This window comes from Nyctibius grandis, chromosome 10 (assembly GCF_013368605.1).
Source record: "Nyctibius grandis isolate bNycGra1 chromosome 10, bNycGra1.pri, whole genome shotgun sequence".
NCBI lineage: Eukaryota > Metazoa > Chordata > Aves > Nyctibiiformes > Nyctibiidae > Nyctibius > Nyctibius grandis.
In genome coordinates, this window is record NC_090667.1 from 20,450,218 (window position 1) to 20,464,134 (window position 13,917).

General features: G+C 36.0%; 1 protein-coding gene across 1 annotated transcript in view; it reads left to right on the forward strand.

Annotated features, from left to right (window-relative positions):
• Window positions 1–13,917, forward strand: part of CACNA2D3 (calcium voltage-gated channel auxiliary subunit alpha2delta 3) — a 460,953-nt gene that overhangs the window by 390,693 nt on the left and 56,343 nt on the right. The window lies entirely within an intron of this gene.

The following is a 13,917-nucleotide window of genomic DNA, read 5'->3' on the forward strand; positions in this document are numbered from 1 at the left end:
TGTCACACTTTTAAGTTCTCTTTGGTATCTAAAATTTTATTTTGGCTCATGAATTCAAAGGAAGTTGTTTTTCCTTCTTAACTAATGTTTGCTGACCAGGTGGGCTTACAATCTCCCACAGTAGTTTGTGTCATCTAACAGAGGGCTTAAAGAATGTCTCTTAACTGCCTTTCTTATTTTAGGTAAGTCTTTCTACTATAATAGTATTATTTTTAGCGCACACCATATTAAAGAGATGTTTGTAGGACAAGGTCACTGCAAGTTAAGCACTGTGGGAGGTTCAGTTCCAACAATAATGCAGAGGTTGTTTTATGTACTCTGAATTGTGGCATAAGAAGTTATTACTTTTTTTAAATCTTCATGCTGAGTTCAGATTTGGAAACATATGATTAAATGTCGATTTGCTTTTTGTGTAGATGTGGGTATTTTTTCCTTATATTGAGAACTCTGAATGCCCATGTTTTGTAAACAGAAGTTTCCCCAACCTATAATCCATGTCCTATTCCCATTTATTAGTAATAATACTTTGGTTATGACAGAGAAGTCTGATGTGGTGAAAATTATAGATGTGACACAGGTAGAGATTTGCCAGAAACAGAATAACCATGAAATCTGCTCTACTTCTGGCCTTTTGAACAACCAGCAGGATTCTTTTCAGTTGTCTGATGTGGTGGAGCAACTGTGCTATTGTGACTGCTTAAATTAACTTGTGCCTTCTTGTAACAAGATCCGTTTCCTATTGCAAATAGCAAGACAGCCCAATGAACTAATATCCTATCCCTGTTGGCTGGTGGGGGCAGTTCAGTGTTTGCTTTGTTGCAACAGTTACTGCCATCTGCTTTAAAGGAGTAGTATTTGTAAGAATCATCTCTTCTACAGAAGAATATTATGTTAATTAAACTCAAGCAGAAAGGAAACAATTTAAATATTTCAGATATTTAAAAGCTACAGCATTGGGATTCCACTGCATTGTATATTGAATCCAGGCAGACATGGTTATTTAAAAAAATGTTCCCAAGACCACAGCAGACAATTCCTATACATTCTCTTTATTAGATTTATTTTCCTTATACTTTTGAGTGGGAAGGTATTAAAACTGCGACACTTACAGGGAAATGGCATGCACTTTCTCCGTACTGACGTGTGTCTCCAGATTGATAAAACAGCTCAGCTCGTGCTGAAGACCCTAAATGCAACTCTGGGCAATGCAGACTCCTCTTCATTTTGGTTCAGGACAAAAATAATTTGCATTTGTTAGTGAAACAGCCAATACCTCTGTTGTTAAAAGTCTCCCCCTTTAATTGGCACTTAAAAAAATACAGTACTGCATCATGAAGAAAGATCTTATCCTTTGAGTGTAATGCTGTGCAAACAAAGATGACAGGACATAAGAAATCCTTGAATCCCTTGTGCTTTTCTTTCTACAAAGGCAGTCCTCGCACTCTAAGAGCTCAGTACCCTCTCAACTTTTGCCTGGCAGGGTACTAGGTTTTCAAAAGTTGGCAAAAATTAGAGGAAGGCCCTGGATCCTACTTCTACCTACCTTTCACAAGAGAAGTATAAGCCAGTGGATCAAACCAAATTTGGCTTGAGGAAGATTTACACCTTAAAAAGCTGGCCGTATTTTCCAGAAGAGGTGGGTGCGTGGATTTCTTCAGACATTTATTGCTTAGGTAGGATAAGGGGAGAGTAATACCAGCTAGTTTAACAACATCGAATCTTGGTTATCACACGACATAAGGAGACACTGTGATGTCTAAAAAGTAGTTCCTGTCTGTCCTTGACAGTTCTTATGAATTGTTTGGTGATATCCCTTTAAGGTGAGAAACAATATTTTGTAACTCTAGAAATGAGGAAACAGGCAGGCAGTTGTGATTTTGTATTTTGGATCACTGACACTGAGGGGAAGACCCAGTTTTCTTTTCAGTAGCTTGTTTTGCCTTGCTTAGATACATCTGGTACTTGTTTATACAATGCATAATTAATCTATGAAACACATTGTTGGAAGTTATCCTTGGGCCAAAAGATTAGTAGGATTCATATATAATCTGGAGCCATAGTTACCTCATGGGACAAAAAAATCATTTAGAAGGGATATAAACTTTCACTCTTAAGGGCTTTAATCAACCACTAATGACACAAGTTATGGAGAAAAACCTTTCCCTGTGGGCAGGTTTTTTTTCCATAATTATTATTTATGGGAATTTTTACACCTTCCTGTGACACGTCTAGAAGAGGCCAGTGTATGAGATGTGATAGTGGACTAGATGAACTGGAACATACTGCGTTCCAGGTGGAAATTTACAGTGGAGGAGGGGATAGCTGGGCAGACGTAGAGCCTGCTAGTTGCAGCAAGCTGCAAACTGGTGAGGTATGTGCTGCTGTCTCAGGTGATATCATTTGGGCTGCTGATCTGATAGTTCAGGTCAGACCACTCTTCTGGTCTGGGCTGGAAAATTCTTTTACCATTCATATCCCAGTCTTTGCTGGTAATCTACAGACAACTGTTTGAGTCAGTCCTTTGTCTGCAGTTTTTTTCATTTTTTTCCTCCACTAAAGTGATGCAAGACTTTCAATCCATTAGGTAGGTCAGTCAGCAATTTGTTGTAGTATTGTAACTCTAATATAATGTAATTAGGAGTTGGTTTGGCTTGTACTTCTTTTCCTATACCTAAATGAAGTATATGAAGGTTAGAAGGGGTTACCTGGAAAATGATCAAGCACCAGCCTTACAGTATGCTTTGGTAGGTAGAAAATTTATTAGAAGGGATGCAAGGCCTTCAGAATGAGGAGAAGCACAGAGAATAGAGATGCTGGGCTGCTTTACCTTAATTACAAGTTAGATGAAGTTGCAGCAAGGGGCAGATTATGTGCCAGCAGAATATTTGTTCCATCACAAATAGCAGCGGGGGGGGGGCAGGGTGCAGATTCAATTTGCAATCATTTCCTGACTAATGACAACCACCTGTTATACACGCTGAGCATCCATAGATAAAATGTATCTCCAGTATGATTAGAGTTAATGAATTCATTTTGCCATTGTTGTAAATAGAAAAATATATTGCTTGACAAAAAGCTAACAGAAATGAAAGGAATTAAAACAGGAGCTAGAAAAATACATGTGAAAATAAGGACAGCTGTACATTTTGTTTTATCTTGTCATTTTAGATGCTTTTTGTCTGTTTTTAAACATGTTAAAATTGAGATCACTATCATTCTAGATAGCTTATTCATTCTACACTGAAGACAAAACTATTTTCTAAGCTTTTTACTTAGTGTTTTTGTTTTCTTATTTTTATATTTAATAAGAATTTCTATTCATGGTCATAGCTCACCCTGGACTCAAACTTAAGAATAAAATATAAATTTCCTGAATGGTTGATTTACTAGGCCAGTTTTTGTACAAAATGGAAAAATTTTTCTTGAACAGCTTCCTGTAAAAGGGTTTTGAAATGTTCTCAGCATATGAAGAAAGACTGTAGAGTGCAGTAAATGTTTCTTAAACTGCTGCTCACCAATTGTACTACAAAATAGAACTTGTACTTCGTTAATTTCTTCTGTGCTTTTAAGGCAAATTGTAGTAGTTAAGTAAAACTGACTGTTAAGTGTTGGGAAAGCCTGTATTTATGGGCTCAGAAGGATTCTTTTTCTCTTTCCCATAGTAATCAGTTGAACACGAGAACTTGCAGAAGCAGGGACAGCATTTGCTGCAGTAAAAAGTCAGATAATTAAACCTCTGTAATTCTTGCAATGCTTTGGAAATAGCCATGGGAATTTTTTTCATTAATTTAAGTAAGGTACTAAATAGCCTGACATTAAGTTATGCAGCTGATAAAATGTTAAACACATAATTTTTGTGGATTTAAACATCAGCATATACTTAAGTATTCTATTGGATCAGGACCGATGTGCTCAGTAGCTTTGGATTCAAGCTTTGATGGAGTATTTCCCTTTGATGGAGTTTCTTGACAAGAGAAAAGCTTGAAGCCTGTAACTCCTGAAAGAATCTTAATTGTCTTGCAGCGGGTGAAGTATTGTATACCATCTGCCAACTACGTTACAACGTGCATGATACCAGACTATAACCCTCTTCAATACTGGTATGTAGCAGTTGTAACTAGCAGAACTCTGAATATGATAGATGAATAGAACCTGGAATGTCAATGTTCATTGCTTATGGGACCATTTCACAAGTGGAGTAAGGGCATTGTAGACTTTTTCCATATGACTCCAATGAACAAGAATGAGTCAGATACCTGTACTTGCTGCTGATGTTCCTCATTTCAATAGCAGGTAAGTTTTACAAGGCAGTACATAGTTTGCTGCTTTTCTTGTTTGTTTGTTCTCTCTGGATTTCTGTCTCATCCCCACTGCTTTTAACTGCTACACCAGCAGGAACCAAAAGTCCTCTGTATGCGACAACATCCTAGAGATGACATGCCATGCGGTTATCCTTTTTCTTTTTTTCCTCTTCCATTTTTAACCTATAAGCAGGTTTTAAACACCAAGTGTGTTTGTAAAATACCTTTTTCTCCACAGAATGTTTTAAATGAAGTGACAGGGTAAGTCAGGTATATAGATAGACTTCTCATCCCTCAAGTTTAGCTAATTGTGTTATTTTCAGACATGATAAATCCTTGGGAAACTTAGCTAGTATAAAGGATAATGATGTTTCTGTTTGGAATTTGTAAAATTGGCCACTGAGAGGTCTTTTTTCTTAAAAAAAAAAAAAAAAAAAAAAGAAAAAATCTTTCAGAGGGCATTTTATTAATGAGAATTACAATACTGGAAAATCTGGTATAGATTAGCGAAGAACAGTAACAGTGTATCCAAATGGAACTGGTTGGATAATTAAATTCCTTTAATGGGTACTGAAATTTAAACCTCTTGATCCCTCTGACGTAAGCATAACTCTTAAAAGTCATGGAACTTGATTCTAAAAGTGTGATGTGGGAGAGAAATATTGGGATGATGATTAAGGATTTCAGATACCCTGGGAGGAAATTTATGCAGGAGTAAAACAATAGGCATTTAAATAAAGCAAAAAAGAAAAAGAACAAACCCCAAACCTGTAGCTATGAAATATAAAAAGAAGCTTTAATAAAACCCTGTTTGTATAGGTGTGCCATTTGCACCAGCAGTAATGAAGCAACTTGACTGGGATAACCTAATGGCAAGTAAAGGACACTGAAGATTGAAATCTTTAAGTAACATCATGTTTTCACTATTCTTACACTCTTTTTTGCTTGTTCATTATTATCTTGTCTGTTTTGACTACATGTTCTTCTATATATCTGATTTGATTTCCTGTTTTCATGCTGAGAATCACAAAGGCCCTCATTCTATGATTTCTTTTCTCATTAATAGAATATGGGTTTTTTCAGTATTGATTACAATTTATAAAGTGTCTGCAGTGTATAATATTTGCCTTTTCCTGACTTAGTAAAAAGGAAAGTTGTTTACTGAGATTTAATATAACTGTTAGGATCATACCAAATGGCTGACATGCTGTCTGCTAAGTAAGAGGGAAAATGTTTTAGTAAGATTGGCATAAATGGTGATGCCCTGACAGCCGTAATACCAAGCTATGCCTAGTTTTTGTTTGTAATAACCAAAGTTATCTGCAAGCTTTTAACTGTGGTTTCTGTTTTACTGTCCCCTAAGATGCTGAAGGATGAACTTTGAGTGGAGCACATGCATTAGTTGAGAGGATAACAAATATGTAACAACAGTTGGAATGCCTGTGGGCAACTATAAAGAAGAAATACTGTATAAAAGTAGATTATTAACCCTAAAGTTCAGGCAACATTTAAATGTTGATCTCATCTTTTTGTATTCAATGCTTATATCTGAATTCTGCTTCATCACCATTGAGTGATGCTAAAGTATACAGGTAAAACATATTATCATTTAATACAATCCCTTTTTATCCAAAGGCACTTCTATTTTAGTACTATTTAATTTAGGGCATGATTTCAAAAGTTTCCAACCTAGTTGAGCTTCCTCTGTCCATATAGCTATAACTGTCCTGGTCAAAACCAGTGTATTTTGATCTTCTTTATTTACTTTCATTCCCTTCTGCAGTATGTTATTTTGGAACATAATGGCAGGGCTGACCTTAGTTATTTATGTATTGGCTGAGACTTTTTATCCTTTTCCCTTTTCAAAGTGACAGTACATTGCTCAGTGTTCATTTTCTCTCCGTCTCTGTGTTTCAGCAGAGTTAGAATAGAAGAGTTCAAAGAACAGTACTACTGGCTTCTCTGTTTCTTAAAGTACTCATTGAGAGAAGTAGGCTAACTGCTTTTAGAAGTTGAAGTTATGTATCAAGTGCCTAGTTTAGAGAACTAATAATTTCCATACCTCTGGTTTTTAGTGTCAGTAAGATCTTAAATAGGTTTTCATTAGTTACAGCTACAACCTTCCTTTCTATAAACCCTTTAGAAAGAAGAAAGAGCAGAGAGCACTCTCTGTAATTTGTAGTTCGTGATGATTTGGAGATGTCATGTTCCAAACATAGGCATTTAAGTGAACATTTGCATTTTGTGCAACTGAAAGGAGCTGTAATACAGGCTTTTCCATGGAAACTAAACATTTTGCCTGCTCTATTATATGCCATCACCTGATAATACTTTTACATATTGTTACTTTCTTAGCTTTGGAGTTAAGGGATGCCTATTATAGAACAGTTCTGCAGACTTTCTTAAATTGAAAACATGAAAACAGTTTTGAGAAAGAAGTAGACACCGATTTATCTGAAGGAGTTGCATAATGCTTGGTTCTCTGTAATACTTCATCTGAATGGAACTTGGCTGAAATCAGTCATGCAGAACAACGTTTCAGTTGCATCATAGTACAGTGCAGATTTACACTGCAAAAGTCAAAAACCTGTTTATCTACAATCCTCTTCATTGTAGTGTCTCAGTACTTTTGCTAAGTCTTGCAGCTTTAAATATTCCTATTTAAGACTTTGGGCCTGGTTCTTCTCCTGAAATCTTGGGGAAATCTTTCTCTGAATTCATTAGAGGTAAGATGAAGTATAATTTGTACCCTTTCATCAACATACCATTTGAACTGCAAGTGTGAGTATGGTATGACCTTTCTGTTTTTCTGAATGAGAATAGTATGAAACAGTGAACAAAATTGACTACTCAGATTCAAAATTTTTTGGCCCTTTTTGGACAGATGATGGCACCTGTCAGACATGTTTCTACAGCTCTTGTGAGGCTAAATGTGAAAAAAAAATCACTTCTGAAAGAGAGTAGCTGTTTGATTTTTATTGTTATTCATGTAGTATCTTTAAGATTGATAATTAGGGTAAATTAGGATGAAAAAAAGAATTGGGTGGAAAAAAATAAGTCTTTTAATCGGTATGCTGCTTCTCCACTGAAGGTAAGAGACAACAAGAGAGAAGACTCAAGTAGGCAAAGGAAAATAGAAAAAGGAAAATATTTATGAGTGAACTGCCTTTATTTCTACTAGTGTTGTGAGCAAAGGTGTAAAATCTGTAAATTGGAACTTAAAGTAATAATGTTCTGGGAAAAAAAGTATTTGTTGTGATGTCTCTTTTTTCAGACTTTTAGGATTCAGACTTTCAAGCTTTTCTCTGGAACCAGAGATAAGAAACCACCCTCTTTTGTTTGCGATCATCTTCTATTAGAGTTAGTATACACTCACCATGTGATTTCAGAAAGTACACTGTTTGGGAGATTAGAAAAAAAACCCTACAGGCTATTTCTGCTATTTGTAGTTGTAGACTAAAAAATGATGATGATATGCTTTGAAAATATTCTTATTTTCTAACTTTTTATAAAGCAGTAGGTCCAGTATTTTTGTAAGAGTGACCTTTGCTTCTGGGTAAATGGTTTCCCATTCTGTCTTACAGTTTTAAATATCAAATGCTGCCATATTTTTCTTACCCAAGATTGCTTCATGCAAGTTGGCATGTCTGTTTCTGGATTGCACCCTAATCTATAACATATGATTATAAGAATACTCAGCTATTATTGCTGTCTTTTATAAATTCAAATCACTTTTCATAGAATGTGAAGTATCCTTCCTCCTCCCATTTCACAAATGGGGAAATAGAGGACAGAAAAGTTAAGGTGATTTGGTCACGGCTGCACAACAGGTAAACAGCGAAGCAAGGAACAGACCAGAAGCCTTCTGACTCCAGTTCAGTGCTTTAGCCATTGGACTACCCTGTCTTCATAGGAGATGTTCTCTGATGGAAGTTTCACAGAAATCTGGATGCCGGTGATAAAGTCCTTATATATGAAGACTATAAAACAAGACCAATGTCATTTAATAAAAGAGATTATTTTATAGTTATAAGACCTGTTAACACATTTTAAGCAATGGCATTGCTGGTGTTTCCTGTTTTGCAGAGATTAAGATGGGCTGAATGATGGAGGGTTTCCCATAGCAAATGTACTGCTGTAAATGTTTCTTCTGGTAATGTAATTAGGAAGTATTGGCTCCAGCTAATGTAACTTAAACAAAACATGTTGTCCTCCATAAACTTGTTAAACAGGCATAGCCTTGTCTAAAAAGAAAACAGGGGCATATAGTGTTTCCATGGAAACTTGGTTAAAATGCTGATTTGTGGATATGATCATAATCAGTACCACAATCTAATCTGATTGAATTAAATGAAAAAGAGTCTTAGTATGAAGTCAGCACAGTATAAAAGTATCAATACACATGCAGAAGTCATTGTCTTCCATCCTTTTAGATGCTTTCTAACTGCACGTAAAAGCAAGGAATAAAGCAGGGAAATTTGTCTGGGACCCATCTCTTTTTCCTTCTATGGTCACTTGTACCATTTTTAATACAAAAATCAAGATCAGAATTTAAAAGAAATCTATTTAAATATACTTTATTGAAGTTGGTTATAGCTTACCACATCTCTAACGTGTATGTTTGATTTCCTTATTTTAATGGAAGGGAGAAGGGCTTTTCCCTTAGGGTAGGGCATATCAGCTCTATACTCTGAAACAATGGAGAGGATAATCTTTACTTCCCTTATAGACATACTGAGAAGATTTATTAATTCTGAAAAAGATTCTGGCATCCTTGTTTGTAAAATAGCAGTAAAATGCAGAGTTGATTGAATTGACCCTATCGGAAAATTAAACAGTTTTATAAAATGTGTTATTAGCAACATTTCGAAGAGAAACTTTTTCATATAGAAACATCTGCATTTTGGCAAGTGGTATTTCAAAGTTATTTTGATGCCTAGGAATACAGTAGAGACTTCAGAATAATGACCTAATGTTTACTGATTGCAGTGTGAAATAAGTGCTTCTGGAAATCCCATCAGTATCAGTCTACCTTTGGTATATGCCTTAACAGCTATAAAAAGCTGGCCTTTGGAAAGCTAACTTTCTTTGTAAGGCAGTAATAGGTTTGCCTTTGTACAACAATATAATTTCTGAAAATTCTTGCCAAAAGTCCTTTTTTGTGTGGAGATCTGAGGACTTTTTGCATTCTCCAGAGCTCCATTCTGGAAGGTGCTAAGAACGCTGGGCATCCCTTAACTCTCAGAGACTTCAATGAGCACTAGCAGCGCTCAACACCTTCCAGGCAGAAGCCCCAGCTGAATTTGCATCTATCTTGCAACTTAGTAAAGATAGAAGCTATTTAGTATGATAAATTCTTAGTTTAATGGAATATCAAAGACAGCTACGTTTCAGCAAACCTTCCTGATTTATTTCAAAGCTATTCCATTAAAGAGGATTACCGCTGGTATCCATGATATTGATTTCCCTTAAAAATTATTAATTTATACTTCTAAAATATGCTTTACTGCTGTATTGACAGCTAAATCCTACTAATCATTAGGATATAAATTGTAATATACTACTTGTTGAAGCATCTGGATAATGGTTTATGAGATGTAAGTATAGTACATTTGTACTTCTATTGTGGAAGTTATGTCAGCACTTACACTATTTCCAGAAGTTAATAACTCACCCAGAAAAGTTCAGTTATGATCATAACTTGGCACACGGATCTCAGGCAATGATGACATATTATTAAGAAATTTTGAAATCTGTCAGTACCTTTTAATTTTATCAGTCTCAACATTTTTAAAAAGCCTTCTTTCTTTGTTGTTTTCTTGGAGTATCTATTCATAACATTTATTATGTATTTGGCCATAAATTCATAATGGCCAAATTAGATTGTTCTTTGTATTTTGTGGCATTAAGAAGGTAATTTCAACTTTGTCTAATGAAGCAAATAAGCTCTTGGCTAATTTTCAGCAATATGAAGACCTCTCTCAATTCACGAATATTCACAAGATCAGACCTAAGCAAACATTTCTGCTGAAGAGTACGTAGGTTTGTGTAGCAATTCTGAAGATGTCAGTTTGTTATTTTTCCTGAAATGTGGTAAGTAGACAAGTAAAATAGACAGCTGTCATGCTGTCCCTCAATGCCTGACCTGTTAGATGCACATTAGCTATTTTCCAGTTCATGCACTTGAACTTCTTCAGGTTGGATATGGCAAAAGAGAAATTATTTTCCCCAATATGGTTTATTGCTAGGAGATATAATTAACATTTCTTGACAGGGTTTCAAAATTGTGGCAATAAAATATTCCCATGAAATAAAGTTAAGAAAATGTGAAAATGTTCAGATTATGGCCAATGTTAATCCATGGTTTTAGAAACCGAATAAACTTCCAAGTGAGATGTTTATATGTAATATACTGAATACATTTTGAAAGATGGTATATCTTTTCTTTTGCACATACAAAGTAGGAGAATATGAAAAAGAAGAAAACATATTTCAGTATACTGGAAAAATCTGTCAGTGTTATTAATCTAAGATTACTTTCCATTCCTGATGTGGTTTGTATCTCTAGTTCAGGATATTCCAAGAATGCTAGTTTATAGCTCGAATACTAGCTCCTATTTTTGTTGAGCGAATAGGCAGGCTGTTGTTCTTTTCCGCACAGAGATTCAATAAAAATGCATTTTTGATCCAAAAATGAAAAAACAGGCAAACAAAGCTGCTTTTGCAGCTAATACTGTTCATGGAAAAGTATAATGTCTGTATCTTTTGCTATTACTGTCTTTTAAAGTTGTTCAGTAAAAGACACAAACATAAATCAGGAGGGTTGCAAATCCGCCAGTGCTATTTTCTTTGTATTTGCAACTGCAGAATACTATGGAACTACTCAAGTCTATTTCAAACACATAAAAATGTGTGCAGTGAGTCTTTTGGGCATATACTTTTTTTGTACCTTTCTAAAACTACAGATTACCACCATGTGGTTAAACAGCAAAACCGTGATTAAATAGTGATTTTAGAAAAATAAAAACATGAAAACAATTCTGGAATATTACAGTGAATATTTGGCTTATAAAACATCCAAATATGTATGGATTTGAAAGGCTGGAGAGTTGTATTCATGAGTAGGTATTTGTGATGTATTATTTGACTTCAAATAACATTACTCATATTTTTAGTAATTCAAAGGAATTTGCTAATCACAGCATAGTACAAACAGTTTGTAGAGAATGTCGCTATTATTATAACTCAGTCAATAAGGTCCAAGACTTACTTCCAAATGAAGTGATTTGATAAAATGTTGGTGTTTTCTCACTCGGTGTCCGAAGTCTAGTTTGACTAATGAGAATTTCATATATTCACAGACCTTGTATGCATGCAAGTACCCAGGATGATAACAGGGTAGAGTAAGCAGTTGGTAGTCACTGTGTTCTGGAGGCGGGAAGAGTTGAATTCTCTGAGTCTGTCCCCTCCGTGCTAAGATTGATAGCAGTAGAATCTCCATGTCTTGGCTTCTAGCTCAATGGTAGGATAGAAGGCATTGAACTGACATGGGAGAAATTGGACAGAGACCTCTTGAGTTCATTTTGCAATGGATGCCATAACATTTATCTTTAATGTCTCATCCAAAGTATTCAGTGCCTGGCAGTAGGACCACTTGTAGCCATTCTTCTATGATAGAATTTCAGTTTGGGAGGGATAAACCTCTTTGGAAGTAAGAGCAATAGCAGCTTTGCCCATTTCTGAAGTCAACCTTTCTCACAATGCTGAGATATGTAGATATGGACTTTTTTTATCAGCACAATTAGGTAGTAGCCAGGATCAAATCTGAAAAAAAGAAAATACTGTCAAAGTTTGAACGTATTATATTTTAGTTACAAGTGGAAGCAGAAAGCCTGACATCTCCTAAGAGAATCTGGTCACAGCCTCCAAGAGTTCTGATGAGTGTCCTAATTTCTCGATGTTTGTCTGAACTTTGAGCCTCTTAGGGTTCATTAACTGCAAACTTGAAACCACAGCCTTTTGGCTGAGATGTGAAGGTATACTGGCTAAGCTACTCTAAACTAGGACCTCAGCTGTAAGAAGTAAAGCTTTTGTTGAGAACTTGACAAGTCATGGATCCTCCCTTAAGATTTATAAATGTGCTTACAAATACATACTGTTCTTATTTTTCATTTCAGTCATGGGATGTACTTGAATATTGCCAAAAAATGAGCAAGACAATCCTATAAAACTAAAAAATGGTCAGGGAGTTATTAAAATACCATCACCGCTTCATTATTTTAGTGTTACTGTGGCCAGATTTCAGTCTTCATATGCTTCCTGTACCATCAGAATTCAGAAATATTTGTCAGACTAGTGGCCATGCAGGGGGATGTTGGAAGAAAGCTGAAAGCTCATAGGAACTCCTTATAAAAATTCTGCCACCACAAGTTTTCTTTATGATGGCTTTTGCCTTCTCTCTGCATGCTACTGAAGCATTCCTGAGACTAAGAAAAATATTACCCAATGTACTTTTTTTTTTCTTTCTCTCTTTTTTTTTGGTAATGGAATGAACCAGGTGTCAGTAGGTGTCAAGTATTTTCTAAAAGTCACAGGGAGGATACTCCAGACACCAGACAGGGCTTAACCACCTCACCCCCTTTAAATTGTGCAGTCTAAACCCCTATTTTATACTATCAATGTACTCCTTGTATTTTTCAGGAACAAGGTATATATCTTTCCAGCAAAGTGCACTTAGTATAATTTTGCATGCCAAGTGGTTACCTCCCTCCAGGCTTATGGGAGGAGTGTTTTTCTTGGTATTTTGTGATTTTTTTTTTTATTATTTTTTTTATTTTAATTACAAATGGATTCCCAGGTAGCTCCCTTGAGCTGTGCTCCTGGCACACAAAGTTTATCAAGGGGTAAATGAGTAGATTTCTGTGGGAGCCCTTTGTTAGAGTGTTGGCAGCACATCAGCTACTATCTTGTAAAGTTTGAAATACAGCATAGCTGTCTGAATGATAACTTACAGATAACCTGTTTCCCTCCAAGGTCCTCAGTGAAGCCTTCTGAAAAGGCAATGGACTTTCAGTCAACAGCATCTATATTTTTTTTATGTTTTCACTCAATTTATATCCTTTTTGTGTTTCCTCCTGCTCCTGCTGCTACTTCATTAGTCCTCCAGAAGGAAGATATGTGTCCGGGAGTCAAAGGGAGTCTGGGTTATGATGATGTTCGCAGACTGCCCTCCACAGTTCAGTTTGTCAGGGGTTGGCTGCAAACCAAGCCCTTTTGCTTTCCCTGGTGGTTTGAGTTTGGATGAACTTCAGCCTCCCAGCAATCATCATCCTGCTCCCCTTTCAGCTTGGCCTCACATCAAGTTCCCAATATCTCCTCCCTTTCTGCTTGAGCTTGTTCTCCAGGAAATACCAGTTGCCACTGCCTTCCTTGTATCTTGGGAGTTTCCATCCAGACAACTGCTTCCACCAGTAATTCCAAAAATCTTCTGGAAGAAAATAGCAGGTTTGAGGTCCATGAGTAAAGACGCAGAACTTCAACTTTTCATTGTCTGTTTAAGAAGAATTCACTCATTTACATGTTGCATCCCAATAGCTCTGATGAAGGGAGTATTCTT